This window comes from Lissotriton vulgaris, chromosome 1_2 (genome assembly GCF_964263255.1).
Source record: "Lissotriton vulgaris chromosome 1_2, aLisVul1.2, whole genome shotgun sequence".
NCBI lineage: Eukaryota > Metazoa > Chordata > Amphibia > Caudata > Salamandridae > Lissotriton > Lissotriton vulgaris.
Genome location: NC_141686.1, coordinates 147,342,048 through 147,369,825, shown reverse-complemented (window position 1 = coordinate 147,369,825; position 27,778 = coordinate 147,342,048).

Sequence of the window (27,778 nt, the reverse complement as noted above, 5' to 3'; positions counted from 1 at the left end):
TATTGCCAAGCAAAAGAGCAAAGCATAGGTGGGAGCGAAAAGAAGAAGGCTCTAATCAAAATAATGAAACTGACCAGTTTCAACTGAAAATCAAAGTTAAAAAGACCTCTATTTAACAAAGGAAATTCACTGTGGGGAGAATTGACAAGCAAAAGCCTGAACAATATTCAGGGTCAAGTGGGAGACAAGGTTCTGAGATGCCAAGAACTAGAAACGGTCACTAAAGTTAGGGCTGGATAAATCCCCAGAAAGAGAACCTGTTATCTGAAGCGTTGTGAGCCAGAATTGAAGACAAGGAGGGAGTCATTTTGGGAATCGGAAGACAGTAAAATATTGATTAGTAAATAGCTACCAGAAAAAGAGTTCCAAATCGGTAATATGCTTCACCAGAAAGGGTGTATTTGATTACAATCTCAGAAGATGGCACAGATGAGGATTATAATTTCCTGTTGAACAAGTGTCATGAATATTGCGAGTCATTTCGCCATTCAAAACTCTTAAACAATGCACGTGCCCAGTGGTATCAACATTCTACTGTGCCTAGAAGACAAGGAACAACAATGGTTGTACAGAACTCCTGAGCCTCCTTAAGTAACACCCACTGCCAGCCAGACAAGCCTACTCCACCTCAGGTGGAGTCCAGTGCTATCTGCCAAAATAGCTCTGGTAGTCATTTCGTGCATGGGGCTTCTAATGAAAAGAACCAACTACTACTTGCCCTGCTCAGTCGCAAATAGCTACAATATGCTTTCAGATCATCTCCCTTGTCATCTTCCTGGTTGTGTGGGTTCCATTTGACACTTAGGCAAAGTTGTCCAGTAAGACTGACAAGGTGTTTGAGCAGGTACTTAATATCCAGATATAGGTGTACAGCTGTAAAGTGCCCTGAATGATACATCTCATAGTCAACTGTCACATGAAGCTCATATCCAACCACAAGTCAAGTCAAACAAATATATTAATTGATTGAAAATAAATAAGGACATCTCAATTCTAAAACATGTACCAGGCCAATTACGTATGAGTCTTCAATACACTGTAAAGCACATCAAGTTGCATAAGCAGGGCATAAAATATTATTAAAGAAAATCCCCTCCTTGCCAAGGTCAATAACAAATTGTTGTTTTGCAGAACACCTGGACCTGATCCAACAGCAGAGGTTCAACATCTAGAGTGGGAATTTAGAAAAAAACAAGTCGAATCAGGAAAGACGATAGCTAAGATCAAAAGAGCTCTGCTAAAGAGCCCTCACGGAGGGGCCCATCGGGCATTGCAGCGATATCCTGACGAGGAGTGAAGCATGCCTTCTTCTTGGTGTGTGAGGGCATTCAGATCTGATCACTTGGATCCCCCTGGTTTCCTCTGGTCATTTCGTCTGATCCACATACAAGGGCTCCTTTTCCCTTGTTTCACTCCTCCATAAGCAACTGCATCCTTCTTTATGCTATATTACACTATTGTAGTGAACTGTCTCTGTAGTCAAAAAGCAATTACTTTGTTAAGCACCTTTATACCTAAAATGAGCTTAGAAAGATGCCTATGTGGTCCTTATGTGTCTTAAGTACTAATGAGTCAGCATTATTGGTAGATTTCCTGCTTCCTTTGCCTTCTACTGCAGGTACAGCATCTGTATGGTCATTGTATGCTTTACTGAATTCTTCTGGCCATCCATTTCTCTTCAGAGTCCTGCTCCCTTTTATTGTTTAAAAAGATTATAGTTGCCTCCAATGTTGTGATAGGTACATGTATTGTCTCTTTGTCTTCATCAGTTAGCTCAGATGGGTCTGCTCTCCTCCAATATTTCCCTTACTTGCTCAGAGTCAAGCACTGGATGTTATATGTATTTTAGATCATGCAACTCACCCAGATGCCACTGAAATCTGGAGCTGCCTGGACTAAGCCTGGGCCAAGACTAGGTGAAGAGCCATTGCTTCAGTTCTTCTGAAATTCCAGAACTGAGGAGGTGGTTCTGATGTGCACAGATAGGTCATGGCAGGCTTTTGGAGCCAGGAAGGAGACGTCATTGCTGCCATATTTGGTTCTGCATATGTGTGGGATGTGTGCAAGTAGAAGTCAAGCTGAGCGGAAGTGTCTTTTAGCTTTGTGATAGGTAATGCAGTTCTTCAGGTAGGTGGTAATGTTGCTCTGTGGATGAGGAGCCAGTGGATATTTTTGAGGTGCAGGGTGATGTAGATGCAGGGAGGAGTCTGAATGTGAGTCTGACAGCTGAGGTTTCGTATGGTTTGGAGTCTTCTGGTTGTGCACTGATTCCAAGAGTATGTTGCCATAGTCCAGGTTGCTGGTGATGATCGCATCGGTGACATTTCTGTGAGTGTTTAAGGGTAGCCACATTAAACTGTTCCTGAACGTATGAGTGTGTGGAAGCAGGAGGCAGAGACATGGATAGAGTCTCTCTCTAATCTCCCTAAAATGGGACCAGTATTGGGATTGTCCAGCTCCCCAATGCATTGAAAGAGCTAAGCATGTGTAGTGCAGTGTTTCACTAGGTGCTGTTGCCAGTTCTGCTCACCAAATCAGAAGAGCTTTCCACCCAGAAGAAGCACAATGTAGGCAATATCTAGAAGGTAGTCAACAAAAAGCGTTCAAGTGTGCAAAGCATACACATGGAAATGCCAATGCTAGGGGCATCACCAGTAGTTGGACTGGAATGATGGTTGCATGTACATCTGAAAATGGTTGTGTGAATTTAGGGTTCAGGTCTTATGTGTCCTGGCTAGTTGATTTGAGTAATATGTAATGTAAATATAATGTATGTTGGGCGAAGGGGCCATGTTAACAGCACTAGTTCGGCAGTATGGCTAATTGCGAGTCACTTGTCTCTTGTTTAAGGACTCTTCTGCTGAGCAAATTAAGGCTATTGTGTCTCAGTGTCCTTCCAAAAAAAACCACTGCTATTTTGTGGTCATGGATCCATGGAACCCCAAAAATGACTACTGTACTATGTTTACAGATCATCGCTTGAGGGCAGTATAGCTGATGCACTGTTCATTACCTCCTGGCATTTGGATGCATACACAGAGAATTGTTGAATCCCACCAAACGGACATTCATAATGCAAAGACGGACTAATGGAAATCTCTCCGATACGCTTCATTGAAAGAACTAAAGCTCTTCCAAGTCAGATGAAAAAACGTGCTATTCATCTCACACCCTGAGTATGGATATCTGTGTTGCACATTAACTAGCACACTTCTGTTCTAGCCAAAAACAGACAGAAGACATCCTTCCCAAATATTGCAACATTTATATGAACTTGAAGCATTTACTGACTGTGCCATTTTACAATTGTACAAACTAAAGCACCCCCTGAAATAATTTTTAAAGACCCCACAATCACCTCAGAGTTTTGTGGCAGGAATCCTGAGATCCCCACAGCCATAAGCACGTTATTCTGTTGACCATACATTAATAATTAGTATAAGACTTTTTTTAATTTAATAATTCTTTCATTGAATTCCCACACTGTAGTCTCACATACATAGCAACGCACACCGAAAATTAGTGTGAGCAGCTGCCAGCCCATCTCTGTGCATAGCAAGCATAGATCGCCCGCAGAGGATCACCAACGTGAAGCTCCAGCCCTCACGTCCACAACACTCGGCCTGCTCTTCACATCCCATGAACCACTGCCGACGATGGTCTTCTTTGTCTTCCTGTGATACTCTCCGACGCAACAGGACTCTTGGACAAAAATTTGAGAAGGTCAAACTTCAGCGGGACTGTTAGACCTGGCATCCTTGGCGTGGTTTCCCCCTATCTTTTTGCCTCTACCTCCTGTATTTTTGATGCTGTGCTGGATTTCGTTTTTCACTGCTGCAAGGCTATCTTGCTCCATAGGCTATCATAGGGGATGCTGGCTACAGTGGCTACCAGCATAACTTCCCATAAGAGCAAGATAGGACATAAAAGTCTGGTATCCCTGAACTCATCATTTAATAACAGATCTTTTAGGAAAGGTGTTTTTTCATTCCTGTGTTTGAGAATAGCACTTTTAGAAAGTTGCTGTTCTCTTGTCTGACCTTTTTGTGTGCCTTGGCCTGTTTGTGAATTGACTGTCTGGTTTGAGAGTGACAGGCGCTGGGGATTCCCCAGGAGGCTGGCTGAGTCAGCCCTAGGCTGAATGACTGCATTTGCAACTTGAGTGGTGGGAGGAGATAGCATCTGGGCCTGAATAGGGCTGTGCCTGCTTTCCACAATGCTGGCTCCACCTCCTGCTGGGCGGCTGACGACCCTGCCCCTCACTCTGAAAGGAAAGGAGAAGCCGGGAAAACAAAGTGCTCAAGGAACACCCAGAACTGGTTCAGACCTTGCTCATAGCCCTCCTGCACAAAGGGAACAAAGACTTTTAGGGGTATAAGTACAGGACCCCTGGCAACAGAATATTAGATCATCCTGGAATCAAGAAGGAACCTCTGCCAAGGAGAAAGCAGAATCTGAAGAAGGAAGACTGTCCTGCTGTTGCTCTGCTGGACTGACCTGCTGTTACTTTGCTGCCAAGGAGAGGGGAAGGACTTTGCTTTGTGCCTTGCTTGAAGGAATCTCCAAGGGCCTGAGAAGAGATGGCTCCCTGTTATGAAGTCCCAGGAACAAAAGGACTTCACCCCCAGCTTTCCTGAACTCTATTGAGAGAGTTCATTCCTTCCTGGAGTGCGTGTCCCAGTTGTGGTGCCTCTGAAAGTTGTACCTGTGTCGGGAAGCTGGAAACCAAGCTTTTCAAGACTTTCTGCAAGTTTTGTTGCGTCGCTCGCTTGCGGAGCGCCTCACCGACAGCGCGAGGAAAGGCCTACCCGTACGAAGGCCGAGATAGTCGCAGCGCCTGTTGCTGCTGCCAGAGCCGTCGCATCCTTCGTTTGCAGGACGCACCAGACCGGTGCGGGAAGATTACCATTGCTGCGAGTGTCGTCGCAGAGCCTGTCGTCGCTGGGTAAGATTGCCGCACCACTTGCTTGCGGACCGCATCACGTCTCTCTGCAAGTGTCGTCACAGAAGCCATCGCATCGAGGAGCTGCGAGAGACAGATTACCGCTGGTCCGCGCATCGTCGCCCCCGGAAATCGTCGCAACTCCAAAGATCATCACATCTTGACTTTGCGAGAGAAAACTTCCTACGGAACCTACGCACCGGAATCCATACAAGTCCGCCTTCCTCCCCATACAGATCGGATTCGTCGCAAAACGCCCGCTGCTGCAGCGGGGTTGTCGCATCGCCTCCCAAGGATCTCCGGAGCAACGCATCGCTTGTTTTCCACCGCAGCAACTTCTGCTTTGGAACTTTGTCGCATTTAAAAGGTACTGTTGGCTAAACGTGACGCAACTGTGAACTTTTCACGCAACTGTGAATTATTTTATCGCAACCTTAAGAACTCTTTTACAACCATATTCTTGAACTGTGTATGTTGGATTTTTGTCGTTTTGGTCTTGTGTAGTTTAGGGTTAAATACCTTTATTTTTCTAAACTGTTGTGGAGTCAGTTTGTGGTGTTGTCACTGTGTTACTGTGAGTGTTAATACAAATACTTTACACATTGCTTTTGGATAAGCCTGACTGCTTGTGTCAAGCTACCAAGGGGGTGAGCAGAGGTTATCTAAAGAGTGTTTCCTCCTTACCCTGACTAGAAGCAAGGGTCCCTATTTGGACAGTGGTACCTACCTCTGCCAAATAGATACCCCCTGTTCTAACAGGGACTAATCTGGGACAGTATCCAACAAGTGTTCCTTTGTGGTCAGCCTGAACTTTTCACATAGACCCGGTCCAGCGTGACCAGATAGGTGTGGTTGGTGCTTGAAGCTTTTAGGAATTAAATTGCAATGTACTCTTTGAAAGTTCATTATTCCCGTTCTACTGATTGAATTTTGTTGTTTTAGTTTTTATCATTTTCTCGGTTTTATTTTTCAATTTCAGCTCTATTTGTGAAACCTGGTGCTTGATATTTTTGTGCGATGTTTTCCATGTTTACTGTTTGAAGTGTTGCACAAATACTTTACACATTGCCTCTAAATTAAGCCTAACTGCTCCATGCCAAACTACCAGGGGGTTGAACAAAGGTTAATTTGGGGTTAGCTTGTGCCTTACCCCGACTAGGTTTGTGGTTGCTGCTTGACTAGGGCTCACACCCCAGTCAACTTGTAATCCAATATCTAACAGCGACACACAATTCATTGCCTCGGCAATGAGCAATATATACTATTTGGATACAATTTTAGCCTAAGAAAAAATCCAAACTGTATCTGCTCCTTCCTGAAGGACAAACGTGTATCTGATCACCAGAAAGGAGTCAGACGCTATTTAGATTTTTTCTTAGGCGAAGAAAGAAACTAAACAGTGTCTAGCTCCTTGCTGTGGAAGACATGTGTGTATCTGCTTCAGAAAGAAGCAACAGGTTGTTTAGATTTTTTTTACGCTAAGACAACATCCAAACAGTATCTTGCTCCTTGACACGGTAGACACCTGAACGCCTCTGATCCATCCAACAGATGCTGTTGGGGTTTTTTCTTGGGTTAAAAAAACATTCAATGAAACTATGGCTCTTTGCTGGGACACAGATATTTGTGAGTTTGGATTTTTTCTGTAACAAAAAAAAAATGTTAAAAAACATCTGGATTCCTTGCTGGCGCGCAAATATGTTTGTGTGCGGTTACATTTTTTCCTGAGCCTATTAAAAAAGAAAAAAAGCAATAAACATCTGGCTCCTTGACCTGCTTGCCTGTGCCCCAGCAAGGAGCTATACTGTTTGGATTTCCCAAGCCGAAACTTTTCAGGAAATCCTAAAACTGAATGAAACCAAATCTAAGCAATGTCAAGCAGAATTTCACTCAATAATCCCAAGCTTATCAAGTGTAATTTGCAAGAACTGAAGCTACATGTATAGGCGGGTGTACCTTGAGTACACATTTCAAGCAAGACCCCGTGTCTCAACTTTGCACTATGGTGGAAACCTTAGTGCTAAGTTAAAGTGGCATTTTTTGTGTGATTTTATCTGATGACTTTATCAGTGGCCAAATCTTTATAAAAATGATGCATTGCAACTGTTTACCTTTAATACAATGCAGCAGTGCAGATTTTCATGCAAAGCTGCACTGTCTGGCTTTTGCAAATCTGAGCAGAGGTCCCTTCTTAAGACCAATGCCCTTATCTTCTGCATGTTTTGAGCTCCATGCTTTCACCCAGTGACTCCCATGGGTGCAGCTAGGGTTTGATGCTACAAATGTCACTTTATTTGGACCGTATGCCTTATTTTTATCAAACAGCAATACCTTTAAGCTGCATTCCATTTATTTGTTGAAGATGAACAGTCATATTGGATGCACTCAATTTTGACATTTCCATTAGTGCTTTTACTGTCAATCCCACAAATGCATTCTGTGTATCTCATCAATCAAGGTTGCTTTAACTGTCAACAAAAAGTTAAGAGGATTGTTTATGGAAAAGTTCCGTCCGCCTCCACCCACCCTCAGTATTTTTTACCCGCAGCGATTGCCGCATAGCTCTTGAAAGTTTTTTATTCCGCATAATAGTTTTCTACCATTTTAAAGTAATGCTCCCAACAATGCAAGTTTGCATTTCTCTTAAAAGAACCTATGTTTCGACAAACTTATAGTTTGTCGAAGTGCTATTTTGGCATTGCAGTTGGGCTATTATTTTGAATATTTTACCACGTAAACATAGGCTGCGGGATTACTGCATCAATCCAAATTCTGCACCTCCGATTAAGGGTCAACGGTTCTTAATTTGTGCCGTTGGTTTCTAGTGCTCAGCACAAGCACTTCTTTCACAGGGCCGGGAATATAGAATGTTATTCCTGTGGGAGGTTGGCCTGATAATTGTTAAAAATAAATGCATCTTATCTTTCGGTGCGGTGGCCGGGTATGTCCTCAGGCTGGTCCACCCTGGTCCAAGCATGATCAATGTGCATCATCAAGTTAGTGATGTCATCACGTCTGCCTGAACTCTGCCTGAGCTTTCAATTGGGAAAATGTAGCTGATGGCTGACGCAAGTCTGAGCTGGTGCGAGGAAGTCTGGGAAAGCTCAGAATAAACTATTCAGTGTTGGCACCTGAAGAACAAATTAAAACTTCACCTGAATGACAGGCAGAGACTGACCAAGGCCTAATTAAACACTGGCCTAACTATCCTCTCTAAAAAGCCTGAGATCAGAAGATGGTTTTTCAGTGGGAATCAATAAACTAGAAGTGTCCCAGTACGATAGTTTCAGATGATTTGGGATTATGGAGTTTGTAGTCTTGTTGATTTCTATTATGAAAACAACAGTACAAGTAACAGATGGTCTAGAAAAAGGTTTGCATGAATGCCTGTACAATAAAAACATGGGAGTTCTGGATGAGAAGGATCAAACTTCTCTCCCAAGCCTCTGAAAAGGTGACGGTGCATTAAATGAAACGTTCGAGTTAAGCTGTGAGGGTGTGCACCGAAAAGTTAGACATCTCTTGTTACAACCTTGCAAAGGTTGTACGCCATGATGCATGCTGAAAGGGGTACGTTTTGGCATTTGTCAGAAAGATACTTCACTCAGTAGCTCCTGGAGCAGATATAGCGCTCTCCTTGGATATCCCAGGATGAGCTCCTGGAGCAGATATGGCTCTCTCCTTGGATATCCCAGGATCAGCTCCTGGAGCAGGTATGGTTTTCTCCTTGGATCTTCCAGGATGAGTTCCTGGATCAGATACGGCTCTCTCCTTGAATATCCCAGGATGAGCTCCTGGAGCAGATATGGCTCTCTCCTTGAATATCCCAGGATGAGCTCCTTGAGCAGATATGGCTCTCTCCTTGGATATCCCAGGATCAGCTCCTGGAGCAGATGTGGTTCTTTCCTTGGATCTCCCAGGATGAGTTCCTGGAGCAGATACTGCTCTCTCCTTGAATATCCCAGGATGAGCTCCTGGAGCAGATATGGCTCTCTCCTTGGATCTCCCAGGAAGAGCGCCTAGAGCAGATACGCCTCTTTCCTTGGATATACCAGGATGAGCTCCTGGAGCAGATATGGCTCTCTCCTTATATATCCCAGGATGAGCTCCTGGAGCAGATATTGCTCTCTCCTTGGATATCCCAGGGTGAGCGCCTGGAGCAGATATGGCTCTCTGCTTGGATATCTCAGTATCAGCTCCTGCAGCAGATGTGGTTCTCTCCTTGGATCTCCCAGGATGAGCTCCTGGAGCATATACAGCTCTCTCCTTGGATATCCCAGGATGAGCTCCTGGAGTAGATTTGGCTCTCTCCTTGGATGTCCCAGGATGAACTCCTAGAGCAGATATGGGATATCCAAGGAGAGCCTTGGATATCCCAGGATGAGCTCCTAGAGCAGATATAGCTCTCTCTTGGGATATCCCAGGATGAGCTCCTAGAGCAGATATGACTCTCTCCTTGGATATTCCAGTTGATCTCCTGGAGCAGATACAGCTCTCTCTTTGGATCTCCCAGGATGAGCTCCTGAAGCAGATATGGCTCTCTCCTTGGCTATCCCAGGATGAGAAGGCATGGGGCAGGTGGTGCAGTGAATGTCCCGTCGTGAGAGTCAATGCCCGGCCAAGTTCCAGGTCCACCCCAGCAATGCCTGCTTTCTCTCCCTTGCTCACTCTAGTCCCTCTCTTCTCAGCACTGCTTGCTCGTTCTCCATTCACTTTTTTGCCTGGATATTCTCTCCTCTGCAGACATGTTTCTCCGAATCCTCTGACTTACCAACCACCTGCTGTCATCCCTTTTCATCTCCATAACCCCTCTCACCTCAGCAGGCCCTGCTCTCTCACCCCACCTGACCGCTCTCTTCTCAGTATTGCCTTATTCCTATCCCCTCCTTCTCCCATGCTGCTCTCTTCTCAGCATTACCTTCTCTCTTTCCTTTTCCTTCTCCTTGGTAGCTCAGTTCTCTGAAGTTCCTGCTCTACTTCGGCCCCAGGGACCCCATCCCCTGGGCCATATTTTTAATGGAGGTGGGTGGGACCCCCATCTCTGAGCACCAAAGGTTTGGGGAGCACAGTTGGTGGCCTTGCCACGCTCCCCATGACAGTGTCCAGGGGAGCACGCGGCCACCACTGGAAGGAGCATCTGCCCACAGGAGAGGGCAGAGACAGAAAACTTCTGGCTCCCATGGCCCCTCAGAGGAGCGCTGCCCAGATAGGGAGCTGACCCATGGTAGCCATAGGTGGGCTCCCTGGGCTGCCCCCAGCAAATGAGGCATGCGGGGTACTCGGATGGGACCAAGCCCCCCAGAAAAATATAAAACAAGAGGAGGAAAAGCTGCTCGTCAAAGACAAGGCAGTTGCTTTGTCCATCATATTGCCGACGGGTGAGCCACCCAATGAGTAATGCACTGCTCCCAGGGGAGCTCACAATAATGCCCTGCAGGGCCTTTCCATTTGCCTACTTCCTCTTCACTCATGGTGGGCCCAGGATGGTAGAGGGAGCACCAATATAAAAAAGGAGGCCTGGGGAGGCTGCAGGAGCACATCGACTCTTCCCAAGAAGTTTTTCCTACAAGGGCTGACCCTATGTCTACAAGCATCAGGCATCTTGGACTGTCCAGGATTTCATCAATGTTTTTAAAAGTACTTCCCAGGTTGGAGCTTCTGCTCTACAGCGGGGAGTGCTATGCCTTCGAATGGCTTATTTTATGTTTGTAGTTATTGTGGCCTGAAAGTGTGTTAAGGAAATACTTTTGCTGAGGCACTCTCTAGGGGCTGAGTCTATGATTGCATGATTGAGCGATTTCGTGAAGGACAATCTATTAGAAATAAATATAGCGAAAACAATGGTCATGACAATTAGTCACCGCTTGCAGGTACGACAACAATTGACACTAAGCAGTGTGAATTTGGAGGGAGTCCCAAATTATAAATATCTCGGTTTAAATATCGACAGCCGATTTAGTTTTAGAGCACATAATGAAGGTTGGATCAAGAAAGGAAATGGATTGTTACATGCTTTCTGCGTAATAGCGAATACCTTAAGTGGTCCATCATTTAAGCTACTATTGGCCTTTGTTAAAGTGAAGCTTTTGCAGACTCTAGCTTATGCTACTGAAGTTTAATATGGCTAGGAAACAGCAGTCTTTGAAAGAATGCAAATTAAGACATATTAAACAGTTTTTGGGTTACAGAGAAATTCCTCCCCAGCGCATATTTGCCTAGAATTTGGTTTACTGCAGCAACGTCTAGCAAGAATGTATGCGACAATCAAACTATGGTACAAAATCCGGTTAAACTGCCAGAACCCGCTAAATCTGGGAAGCATAGAAGAATAATCTATGATCAGCTTATAAGTATTTGCAGCTATCAATAAAGTTAATGAAGGTGTCGGATTTATGGAATCTGAATTTACCATTCACAACATTTCGACAACTAATAAACGAAGCAGCAAAAAGACACTCGTTAACGGAGGATAAAATTAAATTCAGCAAGCGCTCTTATGCCTGGATGGTACTACAATCTTATACGATCTTACAACCGGCGGCCTACTTGAACATAATGTACGCTATATATTTAAAAAGGAAACTGCTAGCAATATGTCTTGGGTCACTACTGATTTTGTTAATCTGATCTGTATATGCTAGGAGCATACGCACTTGTAGATCTTCCATACTAAGGTGTCTTGATCTAAATGACCGACAACTTAAATGCAAATTGGTAAAAGTTTTACTTTTATATGAGAAATTTACTTGAATTGGTATTTTAAATGGCATTTTATCAAAGAGAGAAATATTCTTGATGCACTGTTTAATATTGTCTTATCTACTTGTAAGCGGTTCTCTGGCGGACCATCAGCAAATCTAACATGTATATAACATTGGTGACAATACCGTCTTGATATGATTTTATCAAAAGCTGTAAACCTTATTAATGGCAATTAAGGATTTTAATATGTATATTATATTTTTCTCTAGGGATTGTTTAATTTTATCGAAATTGTTATGGTAACTTAAACAATGAAGAATTTCACTTTCACTATGGTTGCATGTTAATGTAGTCAAACTATAATACCCTCTTGGAGCTATTTATATGTTTTCAATTTCCTGGTTAGGAAGTTTATAAAAAATACACAGGCAAGTTTATTCATTGTAAGTGCTTTATTGAGATAATAATGTTGACAATGATGATTGATCCCATAGAATATGCTTTATTAACAGTAACACGTGCATTTACACATTATTATTATTGATGATGGCATATACATGCAAAATCCTGTCTTTAACATGTGGTTTTATTCTCTTGACCCTTTGCTTGAGCAAATAGACTTATCTTATATGTTTGTGTGATCCCCTTAAAGGGTCAAAGGTGATATGCAATCTCATTTATGGTATTTTTCATCGCCTATATGCATATTTGTAAATTACTGTATCGTATTTAGTAGTGTTTGTGATAAATGTACTTTTCCTTTTTCTAAAGCAAAAGCACTGACTGGACAATAATGTATTGAGTGTTATTATTGTGTGCCAGCGAATGGTGATTACTAGGCCACACGACCTCCTGTGTGTAGACCTTGGACTGCTCTGTTTCACTACCCTGAGAGAGTCAAACACTAGAATGGGGTGCTTGGTTCCTATAAAGGCGAATTGTGGACCTATTACATGTGCAGGCCACACAATTAATAACTCAATTTCCTACAGGTACTATATATCAATGGTTTGAGACCATAATTCTGGTCACAAACCATTAAATAGTTGACTCGGCGAGAGCCTGGGTGGCGTTGGTGGATCTGCTAAAAAACCGGGCTGAAGATGATGCCTGATCTTTTTAGCTATGAATGCCCTCTTGGACACTTGAGACCACAGCAGCAGGCAGTGTGATATGTGAATGGGAGGTGGGACCATGAAGGTGGGTGCGTCCTCTTAGTGGAGATCTGGCTTACCGATTTAGGGCTTGACTGGAGTGTATGGTACATATACTGAGTAGATGTGTGCGGTGTTAGGGGAAGCAGCATGTCTGAAGGGTGGGGGGAGGTATTGGTCGGGGGGGTACTGGGGGAGAGAGAGTTCAGTTGGGGGGGCGATGTTGTTTTTGTTTTCTGTTTTCTGTGCTGAAGCATAACCGCTGACACTGCAGGAAGAACTACTGGGCAGCACACATAAGCCCCTTACGACTGTGTCACTGGTCACTTGCGATATCATTCCTACTGCCGGAAAAGCCTTGCTCTTTCTGTGGAACAGTTCAATGGCTTACAACAGTATGGGCGCAGTGAGGCGGACTTGGGGTGGGGCGTTAGTATTGTCCCAGCACTGAAGGTTCACTGGTTGGTGGATAGACATGTATAAGATGTGAATGTATCGTATGTGGAAACTTTATCAAATTTGTTTTAAAAAAAACATTAAATAGTTACCGACTATCCCCTCTGGAGCCCTTCCTGTTTGGAATCAGGGTGGCAACTTCATGAGTGTAGATGGTAGTCCAGGGGACCACTGCCAATTCTCACTGAAATATTTTCCAAATAGAAAACATTTGTATTTAACAAAATGGGGATGCTTCAAAAAAGTTATCAAGTAATCTAGAATCTAACACAATAATAAGGCTTAAAAAATATTCAACTTTAGTCTCCTGCAAATTAAAAAGTTAGAATTATTTGGGACACTATTTTTGGAGTTTTAGAATATCACAATTGTAAGTAATAAACTAAACAAATAGTACATTTTAAAACACCTAAATGCACATTTGTCCTGCAATTAATTATTCCACTTTTTTATGGAAAATGGGTTTAGGACCACTGAAGGTAGCTGAGTAGAAGTTATCTTTGGACTTGTCAGAATTTCTAGTGGTTCTTTATTTTACTCATGGTAAAATAAATTGGTAGTGGTCCACCAAACTATTTCCTACTCTCCCAAAGTTGCCACACTGATTCCCAAAAGGGCCGGGGTCGAAAGGGGACCCCCATCCGGGTATTTCACTAGAAAATAACAACAGCCAAACCATGATCTCACATTGCTGCAATGGTTTATCGTGGATTAAGAATAAAATAATGGAGCAAGTCTATGAACAGAGGACCCCCCAAACACAAATCTGAAACTTTTCAATAGTGCTGCAGTTGCAATTCTCTTTTTGTAAAGTTCCCTTGGATTAATATAATTTTGCTAATTGAGTGAAACACAATATGTTCATAATTAGCTACTATAATAGTAGGTTAGATCCAGAAGCAAAAGCATACTACATCACTGTGAATGTATGATGTGAAATTGTATTTTAAATAATACTGTGGATGAAGAAAGGGGAACCTGAATATCATACCTGCTATCATATTTTGTGTGTCATATAATTCTCAATGCTATGCCTTAATTGCCTTATTCCAGTGGTGTTTAACCTTTTGACTTCTGTGGACCTCCTATGAATCACTTCTGACCCAGTCTATGCAATTTCAACACTTTGAACCTCAAAACAAGCATACATCAAACAAATACTCATATTATGAAATATTTTATTGAATTCTACGAAACAAATGAAAAAATCTACATTTTTATTTTAATTGGAAGGTTGGAGTTTTTCAAAAAGTTATTTTATTTCAAAATGGGGAAGTGATGTGCAAGAGTCTAGCATATCACTTTGCCTTTTTACTCCTAATTCATACCCTCTTTTTTGTTAGCACATACCAGTGCTTAAATTGAGGGCACAATTGTCTGTATAGATATTGTTTCCTATTCCTGCACTGTTCTTATGATTCATGCGTATATGCGGCGCTTAATTTGAGCCAGTGGTTGCCGGTGGTGACCACATGCACTCATTTTTGGGAACCAGCAATTATTTTCCTATATCAGACATTTATCAAGAGAAGGAAAAACACGGAAAATGCAAAGATGGAGATAGATAGAAAAACTATCAAAAAGGGAGAAAGCCGGCAGCTGCAACATAAGCCAAAAGAGACAGGGAGTGTCTGGTAGTGGATTAAAGAGGCATGAGGTGGATTTAAGACATTGGTTTAGGAGTCATCAATTTTTTCTATCTTTATTCCCATTTCATTGTCCATAAAGCACTCAGAAGTGGGCATAAGATGAAACGCATTTGCTGTACAGAGCAAATTAACGTAATTCCTTTTCCTCTTCTTCTCATAGAGCAGACATATGGATTCAGAAAGCAAAGATACTCCCAGGTAAATATAATACTATACTTGCATTTATATAGATATACATTGGTTAAATTGTCCTGCAAGTTCGTTCTTTTCTCTTTCTATGTAATAAACGCCTCTATATTAAGATCCAACCAAGATGTCAACAATAATTCAATAACACACAGCAATTCACAGATAGTTCGCAAAATATTTGTTTGCAAAATGTATTTTGATGACGGGCCAATAGAAAGATTTGGCCGGTCTAACGTTTTAAATCTCAGAGTTTACTGTTGTGCATCCTGGGACACATGGGGATTTTTGGGAGATGGGCTTGGTTTGTGTAGTATTCTACAGTGATTTCCATTATAATAATAAATAAAAAAATCCACTCAAAAATCTTTGCAAGTCTCCCAGCCATGAAGATTCCAGCCAAATCGGTAATATCATGCAGTTCCTCCCCTCAGGACATTTCAGCACATGAAGAAAAGATAGGAAATTGTGACTTGCCAGAGCAACCGGATGCGTGATATGATCTTATTACACTCTGAAATCCCAGTTTTCCTCTAGTATATGCCACATTTTTCCAGATTATGACACAGGGCAGCTGGCAGTATCTTTGCCCAGTCTGTGCATGGGAAGGGAGGGGTTGAACTAGGAAAAGCATTTGTGAAGTAGGTTGGGACCTAGTAAGGGATGAGTTTGTGGGTGTGAGAGGCAATAAATAGAAGACCTTGGTTTGGCTCCAGATTTTACATTATGTTCAGAGGTGCAGGCAATCTATGAAAAAGGCTATTTAAGTGCCAATTAAAAGAAATAAATAGAACAGTGCGTTACCAGCAGCCCTCCAGATTGCATGTTAGTTTAAGAGCGGAGGATTAATGGCCTTTGAAGAATATAATTGGTATGGCAAGGTAATTAATTTCTCTTTTAAAAAAAGGCAATTTCTCGACCAACATGGGACACTGAGCAATAAGAACGTTTCGCTGAATGCCTATTATAGATGCGGTCCTCTGAGTGCCCATGATTTGTGTCCCGGTGCTCAGAATGAGGATGAAGGCGGCCTTCCCAATGTGCCTTCTCTTCACACTTTCAGGACCAGATATAAATCACAGGCTAACTAAAATTTAGATTACAGAAAAAGAGGGAAAACCCTGCAAATGACTGAAAGAGAGCAAAAAATGACATAATGTTAGAAAAACCATCTTCAAAGGAAGAAAACAATGGACATAAACACAAGATAAAAAACAGGCTAGTAACAGAAATTAAGAACAACCACAAAGAATCAGACACAAGAGAAACAAGGTAATGGAGTGCAGTGGAAATGACTGAGATGGCCTCACAAAACATTACAATGCACTGCACTGAGGGCCTGATTCACAAAGGGCGGAGGCCCCACAGTCGTGGATTACAATGCAGTACGGACAAAAAATTGGCGGATTTGCTATTTAGATTCGCACATCAACCTTGGTTTTCAATAGTCACAAACACATATTACAATATCCACACAGTTCAATATGGAGTGCTACTTGGCGTTGGATGCACATCCACCTCGGGCATCAACCTTCGACCACCTTCCCAAAGATTTTGGAATGGAGATCCTTACACTGTGAGTAAATACACCCGTGCACCTCCAAAAAAGTCTCTTTAATCCTTTCGCTTATTTAGCAATACATCTGGCATTCGTATCCTTGGTCAAACAAATCAGTTTCATCACACCAGACGTTGTACCGGATTCAAGTCTTTATTTTTCCAAACTTAATCGTCCACAGCCGACGCGCGTTTCGCCCCCCATGGGCTTTTTCAAGGCTGTCCCTCATACATGCAACAAGAAAAGTAAAGTATACATACTAAGATCTATGTATAAGCTTTTTTGGAGGTGCACGGGTGTATTTGCTCACAGTGGATTACAATGCACCCCACTGAGGGCGTGATTCACAAAGGGAGAAGGCCCCACAGTTGTGCATCACAATGCACTGCACTGAGGGCCTGATTCACAAAGGGCGGAGGCCCACAGTCGTGGATTACAATGCACCCCACTGAGGGCCTGATTCACAAAGGGAGAAGGTCCACAGTTGTGCATTACAATGCACTGCACTGAGGGCCTGATTCACAAAGGGCGGAGGCCCCACAGTCGTGGATTACAATGCACTGCACTGAGGGCCTGTTTCACAAAGGGCGGAGGCCCTGCAGTCGTGGATTACAATGCACCCCACTGAGGGCCTGATTCACAAAGGGAGAAGGTCCACAGTTGTGCATTACAATGCACTGCACTGAGGGCCTGATTCACAAAGGGCGGAGGCCCCACAGTCGTGGATTACAATGCACTGCACTGAGGGCCTGTTTCACAAAGGGCGGAGGCCCTGCAGTCGTGGATTACAATGTGTTAGACGGACCGGGAGGGTCGGCCGAGGATAGGGGGAGAGGTCTCCGGGGAGAACCGTCTCCAGCGATCGTACAGATAAGTAACTTCCCCCCCCCCCACAGACGTACACCACACAAGGATAAGGTTCAACGATACTTTATAAGCAATTCTTTAAGTACGGTAGGATGGTACAAGGAGGTCTGGACTCAGGGGTCCCCTCGGTTCTGGTCTCTGGATGGGGAAAGGGGTAGCGGGACAGTCTTGTTACCAATCGGTTAGATGAAGTAGCTCTCAATCCTCGAGCTCGGCGTTCTAGATGATCGGGCCGCGGCGGAGCCAGCAGGTCCCGAGATGGTTGAAGGTAGCGACGGTCCGCGGCGAAGCCAGCCGGTCCCGATGAAGGTGGTGGTTACAAACGGTCCGCGGCCACGCCAGCAGGTCCCGACGACGATGAAGGTTTCAGAAGGTTGCGGCAGCGCCAGCAGGCAGGACGATAGTTCGCAAGGCAGGGCTACGGCAGCGCCAGTAGTCCGTCAAGGATGAGTTCTTCACTGCGTCTCTCGACTCCAGGATACAACTGCCTTCCTGCTCTGGAGCTGCCCCAGTTATAGGTCTGGCGCCCTTTGATGTCCGGACCCTCGCACTTGGAGGTCGGGAGGTCCAGGATGAGGGAGTCCAGACACCCAGCAGGGGGGTGGAGCCAGCGCCTGGGGGAGCTGGGGGTGATCGGCACTTGGCGGGAGAGAGCCATCGACACCTCTTCCTCCCATTGACCTGCCAAGTAGTCCGCTCACCTCCTGGGTGGATGGTGGTGCCGGAATGTCGGGGCCTGGCCAGGCCCAGGGTTAGGGTCGATCGGAGGCCACGCGGCCTCGTGGTGCTGTGTCCAAGATGGCGCCCAGGTCGGGCGAGAGGGCCGGTAGGGGATCGGGCTCATGAGGTCGAGATGTTCGGAGGCAGGGGTCCCAGAGGGGACGGAAAACAGGTAGTGGTGGCGTGTAACACTTGAGGGGCCGGGCTCGGGCCTGGTCGTGCGGGGAGGGAGCGAGCCCTTCATGTGGCCTGTCCAACATGCGTCCCCCCCAGCTGAAGGCGGGGAGAGTCACCCATCCTCTTGGGGACTCTCCTCGTCGAGGCGGAAAAAGCGTGACAGGCCATCTGCGTTGGCGTGGTCTTGCCCAGGTCGATGTTCCACAGTGAAGTCCATTCCCTGCAGGGAGATGGACCAACGTAGTAGTTTCGGGTTTTCCCCCTGCATCTGCATCAGCCACTGCAGGGGCCGATGATCGGTCTGTACTCGGAAGTGGGTGCCGAAGAGGTAGGGCCGGAGCTTTTTGAGGGCCCATACCACGGCGAAGGCCTCCCTCTCGATGGTGCTCCAGCGTTGTTCCCGGGCCAGGAGTCGCCTGCTGATGAAAGCCACTGGCTGGTCAAGTCCTTTGGTGTTCAACTGGGAAAGGACTGCCCCAATGCCATGGTCGGAGGCATCCGTCTGGACGATAAATTCCCGACTGTAGTCGGGGGCCTGGAGCACCGGAGCACCGGGGCGGAGCACATGGCGGCCTTCAGCTTCTCGAAGGCCGCTTGACAGTCTGGGGTCCAGTTGACCTTCTTTGGTTGGTTTTTGGATGTGAGTTCCGTGAGGGGCCCCACAATACTGCCATAGTCTCTCACGAACCGCCGGTAGTAGCCTGTGAGTCATTGACTGTACTTCCGGGTGTTGGCGGGTAGGGGGACCCGCGGGACCATGTCTCTTCCCCCTAAGCATGCTAGAGCCATGGCGGCTGGCTCCCACTCTTGGTGTTCTTGCTCATATTCTTCATGTTCCTCGGAGATTTGTTCTTCCCCCAGGGCGGCGGCAGCCATCTGGCGGGGTCTCGGAGTCTGGCTCTGTGGGCAATTTGGGTCGTTTGCGTAGTGGCCGACTCGCTGGCATCGGTGACACGTGACATTGGCTCTGTATCCCGGCCGCGCCGGGGTGTTGCCCCGGTTGGCCGGGGGTGGGGTGCTGGTAGCGGGGGCGGCCGGAGTGTTGTCCCTTCCTCGTCCTTGGCCCCCTCCTCCTCCTCGGGGACGGTGCTGACCGTGGTAGTTCCGGTTCTGTTCATAGGACCCGTTTCGGCCCACTCGGGTGATTTCCCATCGGTCAGCCTCGGCGGCGAGCTGCCGTGGATCAGTCAATTTGCTGTCGAGGAGGTGCTGCCTGAGCTCGATGAAGCAGTTGTTTGATAGATGCTCCCATACCATGAGATTGAAGAGTTGTTCGTAAGTTGTGACGTTGCTTCCTTTGATCCAACCCTCGAAGGCCCGGCTGAAATAGTTCACGTATTCCACCCAAGTCGTACCCGGGATTCGGGTGCAGTCTCGGAACCTCTGGCGGTACATTTCGGGTGTGAGCCCATAGCGGGTGAGGAGGGCAGCTTTCATGTGGTCATAGGAGGTCATCAGATGATCTGGGAGCTGTAGCAGGGCATCACGGCCCTCATTGAGGAACCTCCCCCATAGACCGGCTCCCCAGTCGCTTCGATCGATCCGGTGGGAGGTCATAGCGATCTCGTAGGCCTTGAACCATTGCTGGATGTCGTCCTCTCGGAAATATTCTCGGACGACATCCTTGGGGATGTGTACCTTTTTCTCCGTTGCCCCTGGGGTGCGAGGTTGCTCGGCCACCCCTAATTCTTTGTTCTGCTTGCGTAAGTCTATCTCAGCTTATTGGCGCTCATGTTCATATGCCAGTCTCTTTTCCTCTCGTCTCTTTGTCTCTGTTTCTCTTCCCGTTCTTCTCGGAGCCGCAGATGTTCTAGGTTCAGTTTCTGTTCGGCTAACTTGAGTTCACCATCCATTTTGAGCCGGGCCATTTCTAGTTCATGTAGTCGGGTTCTTTCTCGTTCTTGGATCTCGTCTTGCGAGAGACCCGTTCTTCGCTCCTCGGGGGCCGTGGTGTCTTTTTCTGCTGCTGCGACATTTTGGTCCGGGGGTCTGACGGCCCCGGTTTCTGCCCAGGACTCAAGGGCGTGCTTGAAATCGTCTTTAGTACTTAGACCGGTGGTAGCGATACCTAGTTCAATGCAGAATTGTTTCAACTCACGATGGCTGTATTCTTCCAATTTCTCCATCTGGAATTTCTCGGTGGATCCGCTTTCTTTGGTTGTCATTGTGATTTCGTCGTGGGGTGAGCTACTCTCTGTACGATTATGCGGTGATTCGGATCGCGCCGCTGGCCACCAATGTTAGACGGACCGGGAGGGTCGGCCGAGGATAGGGGGAGAGGTCTCCGGGGAGAACCGTCTCCAGCGATCGTACAGATAAGTAACTACCCCCCCCCCCCCACAGACGTACACCACACAAGGATAAGGTTCAACGATACTTTATAAGCAATTCTTTAAGTACTGTAGGATGGTACAAGGAGGTCTGGACTCAGGGGTCCCCTCGGTTCTGGTCTCTGGATGGGGAAAGGGGTAGCGGGACAGTCTTGTTACCAATCGGTTAGATGAAGTAGCTCTCAATCCTCGAGCTCGGCGTTCTAGATGATCGGGCCGCGGCGGAGCCAGCAGGTCCCGAGATGGTTGAAGGTAGCGACGGTCCGCGGCGAAGCCAGCCGGTCCCGATGAAGGTGGTGGTTACAAACGGTCCGCGGCCACGCCAGCAGGTCCCGACGACGATGAAGGTTTCAGAAGGTTGCGGCAGCGCCAGCAGGCAGGACGATAGTTCGCAAGGCAGGGCTACGGCAGCGCCAGTAGTCCGTCAAGGATGAGTTCTTCACTGCGTCTCTCGACTCCAGGATACAACTGCCTTCCTGCTCTGGAGCTGCCCCAGTTATAGGTCTGGCGCCCTTTGATGTCCGGACCCTCGCACTTGGAGGTCGGGAGGTCCGGGATGAGGGAGTCCAGACACCCAGCAGGGGGGTGGAGCCAGCGCCTGGGGGAGCTGGGGGTGATCGGCACTTGGCGGGAGAGAGCCATCGACACCTCTTCCTCCCATTGACCTGCCAAGTAGTCCGCTCACCTCCTGGGTGGATGGTGGTGCCGGAATGTCGGGGCCTGGCCAGGCCCAGGGTTAGGGTCGATCGGAGGCCACGCGGCCTCGTGGTGCTGTGTCCAAGATGGCGCCCAGGTCGGGCGAGAGGGCCGGTAGGGGATCGGGCTCATGAGGTCGAGATGTTCGGAGGCAGGGGTCCCAGAGGGGACGGAAAACAGGTAGTGGTGGCGTGTAACACTTGAGGGGCCGGGCTCGGGCCTGGTCGTGCGGGGAGGGAGCGAGCCCTTCATGTGGCCTGTCCAACACAATGCACCCCACTGAGGGCCTGATTCACAAAGGGAGAAGGTCCACAGTTGTGCATTACAATGCACCCCACTGAGGGCCTGATTCACAAAGGGAGAAGGTCCACAGTTGTGCATTACAATGCACTGCACTGAGGGCCTGATTCACAAAGGGCGAAGGCCCCACAGTCGTGGATGACAGTGGACTGCACTGAGGGCCTGATTCACAAAGGGAGGAGGCCCCACAGTCATGGATTACAATGCACCCCACTGAGGGCCTGATTCACAAAGGGCGGACGCCCCACAGTCCTGGATTACAATGCAGTGCACTGAGGGCCTGATTCACAAAGGGCAGAGGCCCCACAGTCGTGGATTACAATGCACTGCACTGAGGACCTGATTCACAAAGGGCGGAGGCCCCACAGTCATGGATTACAATGCACCCCACTGAGGGCCTGATTCACAAAGGGCGGAGGCCCCACAGTCCTGGATTACAATGCACTGCACTGAGAGCCTGATTCACAAAGGGAGGAGGCCCCACAGTCCTGGATTACAATGCACTGCACTGGGGCCTGATTCACAAAGGGCGGAGGCCCCACAGTTGTGGATTACAATGCACTGCACTGAGGACCTAATTCACAAAGGACTGAGGCCCAACAGTCGTGGATTATAATACAGTGCATTGAGGGCCTGATTCACAAAGGGCGGACCCCCACGGTCCTGGATTACAATGCACTGCACTGAGGGCCTGATTCACAAAGGGGCGAAGGCCCCACTGTCGTGGATTACAATGCACTGCACTGAGGACCTGATTCACAAAGGGCGGAGGCCCCACAGTCATGGATTACAATGCACCCCACTGAGGGCCTGATTCACAAAGGGCGGAGGCCCCACAGTCCTGGATTACAATGCACCCCACTGAGGGCCTGATTCACAAAGGGCGGAGGCCCCACAGTCCTGGATTACAATGCACCCCACTGAGGGCCTGATTCACAAAGGACGGAGGCCCCAAAGTCCTGGATTACAATGCACCCCACTGAGGGCCTGATTCACAAAGGGTGAAGGTTCCAAAGTCGTGGATGACAATGCACTGAGGGCCTGATTCACAAAGGTCAGATGCCCCACAGTCGTGGATGACAGTGCACTGCACTTAGAGCCTGATTTACAAAGGGCGGCTGCCCCACAGTCGTGGATTACAATGCACTGCACTGAGGGCCTGATTCACAAAGGGCGGAGGCCCCACAGTCATGGATTACAATGCACTGCACTGAGGGCCTGATTCACAAAGGGGCGAGTGCTCCACAGTCGTGGATTACAATGCACTGCACTGAGGGCCTGATTCACAAAGGGCGGAGGCCCCACAGTCATGGATTACAATGCACTGCACTGAGGGCCTGATTCACAAAGGGGGGAAGGCCCCACAGTCGTGGATTACAATGCACTGCACTGAGGGCCTGATTCACAAAGGGTGGAGGCCCCACAGTCATTGATTACAATGCACTGCACTGATGACCTGATTCACAAAGGGAGGCTGCCCCACAGTTGTGGATTACAATGCACTGCACTGAGGGCCCGATTTACAAAGGGCAGAGGCCCCACATTCGTAGATTATAATGCACTGCACTGAGGGCCTGATTCACAAAGGTCGGAGGCCCCACAGTCGTGGATGACAGTGCACTGCACTTAGGGCCTGATTCACAAACGGGGACCGCCCCACAGTCGTGAATTTCAGTGCACTGCGGGCCTGATTCACAAAGGGCGGAGGCTCCACAGTCGTGGATTACAATGCACTGCACTGAGGGCCTGAGTCACTAAGAGCGGAGGCCCCACAGTTGTGCATTACAATGCACCCCACTGATGGCCCGATTCAAAAAGGGCAGAGGCCCCACAGTCATGGATTACAATGCACTGCATTTAGGGCCTGATTCACAAAGGGCGGAGGCCCCACAGTAGTGGATTATAATGCACTGCACTTAGGGCCTGATTCCCAAAGGGCGGAGGCCCCACAGTCGTGGATTACAATGCACTGCACTTAGTGCCTGATTCATAAAGGGCGGAGGCCCCACTGTCGTGGATTACAATGCACTGCACTTAGTGCCTGATTCATGAAGGGTGGAGGCCCCACTGTCGTGGATTACAATGCACTGCACTGAGGGCCTTATTCACCAAGGGCGGATATGCCCCACAGCCGTGGATCACAAATCCCTGCACTGAGGGCCTGATGCACAAATGGCGGAGGCCCCACAGTCATGGGAGACTCTCCACACAAGGGGGGTTATTTTGATGTCGGGCAGAAAGAATTCCACCAGACAACAACCCGGTCATGGGGCTGACTGACACCCGGTCGGCGGTTCGGACAGGCCTATTATGATGCGACCACTGTTCGGTCACCTTTTCTTAATGGGAACTCGTGTTACGGACGTAAACTGCCCGTAACACAAGCTCCCATCGAGAAAAGAGAGGTGCATTCATCCCTGCACTGTGTGGCAGGCACCTCAAGGGTGCAGGGATCAACAGCGGGGCACACAGGTGCCCACTGGGCCTCCAAAAGTGGGCCCTGCTGGGAGCCCCCAAATACTCTTTCTGACATGGTTTCCATGTCGGACAGATTGGCATGGAAACCATGTCGGAAACCGTGATCGTATTCTCACGGGCGGAAAGACCCGCCCTTGAGATTACTTGCTGGCTTCTGAGCCCATCGGAAGCCAGCCAGAATGATCGTCTGGTTCCCTTTCCAACAGCCTCCAACATAATGAGGCAGTCGGAAAGGAAACCGAGCGGCCCCTAGGTAGGGAATATCCACCATGAGAATTCTCATTTCAAATATTCCACCCCGAATGCAGAGGCTGCTCATTGCGTAGATTCCGCCCAAGTGCTGAGACTACCCCATGACTGCGGGACCTTCACCATGAGTAGGGAGGCCCTTTGTGAATCAGGTCCCCAATATTAACTTGCCTTTTATAAGAGTGTTTCCATGGGTCTTCGAATTCTAACCTGGAGGAGGCCTTCCACTAGGTTAGTTTGGGTTTGCTCATAGACTTTAAATGCATATTATGGCCCTATGCTGCACAGTAGTCCTCCCAACACTCTGTATGGCTGTTGGGTGTTGAGGAGTGTGTTCTGTCCTTTCTGAGACTGTTTTGCAAACAGAACCTTAACCTTTTGGCTCCGTCATGCTCTAGACAGCATTTCCCAGCCAAGTCTGAGCCGAGTTTCCAATTCACGCTTCTTCCTCAGCCTTGCTGTTTGCTGTGCCCCATGGTGTGGAAAAAGAAGGGGCTCTCCAACCGTGGAGCATCCTCACTTTGAGAGAGAGTCCTGCAATAAAGTATGGCGGAAGGGCACAGTGTATGGTACTATGAGGTGTTAGGCTGGCCTTATTGCTGGACTCCTACGTCATGCTCCCCGTTGCAGAGGCTCCTCCTGAGACAGGGAAAACAAATGTGGCCAGGGTCGGAAATACACATCCGCGAACCGGCGAGCATTGCTGCACGCCCTAACAGAATGCATGCCTAAACCATGGGAAGAAAAACTGCCCTTGACCTTTGATAAGCATTTAAAAACTAGAGACTCTCTATATTGCCCTTCTTCTATTCTTCTTTCCTCTTTCCTCACAGCTCCCTTACCAGACAATCATTGCAGTAATAATAATCTTTATTTGGATATAAAATAACATCCTTAAAAGAAGTGCCAACAGCAATACACATTGTAAGAGCAAAAATAACATCAATGATCAACTTTAAGTGGATAAAAGTTCGCACATTGCATTGTGCAGTTCCCTATTGAACAATCCAAGTGACGTTTAAAAATGACTTTTTTTTAAAAAAGAGGCTAAAAGATACGGAGTTTGTTATACAGTGATTTACCGTGTTGAACTTGTAGGCCCACCCGCCGTTAATAAATAATTACAAATGTTAAAAAAGAGATCAGATAAAATAGCAACAGCAGGTCAATAGCAGCAAATCATGATTGTGCAAAGGTAAATAAAATCAAATTACAGATGATACAACTTGGTTTAGGCTGCTCCCAACATGAGGGGAGCATGCAAAAAGTTGCGGTATGTAAAGCGTATAAACAGTATAAGGCCGATATTTAAAGCCGTGTTTTCTGGGCACAAGGCCGCAATGATTGCCTGTCTGCAGGACCGGATTCCCAACCTATTCCACTCCACTTTCAATTTAAGTCTGCGCTGTGTCATGAGTGCTTGGTAAAGACAAACTACATGCTCCAGAGTTTCAGCCGTCCTGCCGCACCCTCTGCACCATATTTCATCTGACGTGCAACGTCAGCCTGGCAGATCTTTTAAAAATTGCCAGTCACCAAGTCTGATAGCCATAAAACTGAGTTTTAGGTGCAGGGAGTAGGTGCAGGACAGATAGGTTGCAGGAGCTAAACGCCCGTACGGGTTCATAATGGCCCAGGCGTGTCTACGTTTGGCAAAGTGATTTTTATCCATGATGAGGGAACTTATTCGGACGCTTTTCTTAATGGTGGATTTAAATACTGTCATACTAGGGTTGAGATCCCATAGGTCACCTGCAGAGAGTTCTTGAATGTACTCGTTAAAGAGGCGCCCATACGTGCCTCCTGGGTTTTTCACAAAGATGTCTTGCCTAAAACTAGTGACTCCAATGAGCCTATGTCTGCTTGTCTGAATTTGTGGCAGAGATTTAGAAATGTGCCAATGCTGGAGGCTTCATAGTTTAATAAACCAAATTCTAGCCTAATCTAGGCAGCAGAGGCATTTTTGGGCAAACAAAGGACTTTTTTTATAAATTTTGGTCACGTGTTGGTTTAAATTCATGTTCAGTTTACCCCTGAAAATCTCATTACCATATGACAGTGTCTGGCCTATTTTTGCGCCCATGACCTCTAGTAGAGGAGTTAAACTTGGGCCAGACAATTTTTTTGAGAGCTTGGAAAGGGTCACCTGTAGGGTCACAGCTTTAGCAGATATCTCCTTACGCTGTTTCGCAAAATTGCCCCTTGAGTCGAGATTGACCCCTAGGTATTTGTATAGACTTCCTACTGCAATGTTCGTGTTGTTATATGACCATCCTCCCCCGACTTTTCTTTTTTTCCCAAAGGTAACCACTTGAGTTTTCTTTAGGTTAACCTCTAACAGGTTTGCAGTGGTGTAATTGTATAATTTTACCAGGAGCCTTTGTAAACCAACGCGTGTTAGACTGAGAAGCACTAGGTCATCAGCGTAAAGCAGGTTGCTTATGGGAACACCACCCACCTTTGGGGGGTGACTATTAGTTTCATCTAAAGTTGTTGTCAAGTCAGCAATAAACAGATTAAAAAGAAGTGGGGCCAGCACACAGCCCTGTTTGACACCCCTAGTTGTCATGATTTTCCGAGAGAGATGTGTGCCAGGCCCCAACTTCACCTGAACCCATGTACCTGAATGTAACTGAATTATTGCCTCCAGACGTTTTCGAGGGATTCCCCAATCTCCTTAGCTTTTCCCATAGGGCTGCCCTGGGAACCCTGTCGAAAGCAGCTTTAAAATCAACAAAGCAGCAAAAAACAGCCCTAGATGTTAAGCATGCTTTATCAACAATGATGGCTAATGTCAATAAGTTAGTCATGGTTCCGGATTTGGCAATGAAGCCGGTTTGGTTCATTGGTATCAGATTCTTCTCCTCCGCCCATGCTCTCAGCTCGCTCAGGAGAATGCTTGCGTAGTGTTTGGCCTCAATATCCAAGAGAGCTATCAGTCTGTAATTGTTTGGTGATGAATGGAGACCTGATTTGTAGATTGGGTGGATTATCGCTCCACGCCAAGAATCCGGTATAATCGAGGTTCTAAGGGAATAATTATAAAAAGGTTGGTTAGATAGCCGGCCCAGAGGGGTAAATTAGATTTAAATAAGTTCTGAGGTAGTCCATTGGGACCCGGTGCTCTGTCCGCTCTTGCTTTCAACAGGACTTTGATGACCCTTTCTTGAGTTGTCTGAAGATCGTCGGTGCTGGAGTCCAAGCTACCAGTAGACCTGCTCCCAGACAATCATTGAATTCTCTGAATATTTTCTCTCATCTCTTTTTTGTAATCACCTCCTGTGTCTATTCCCCATCACTCCATTTACACTCTC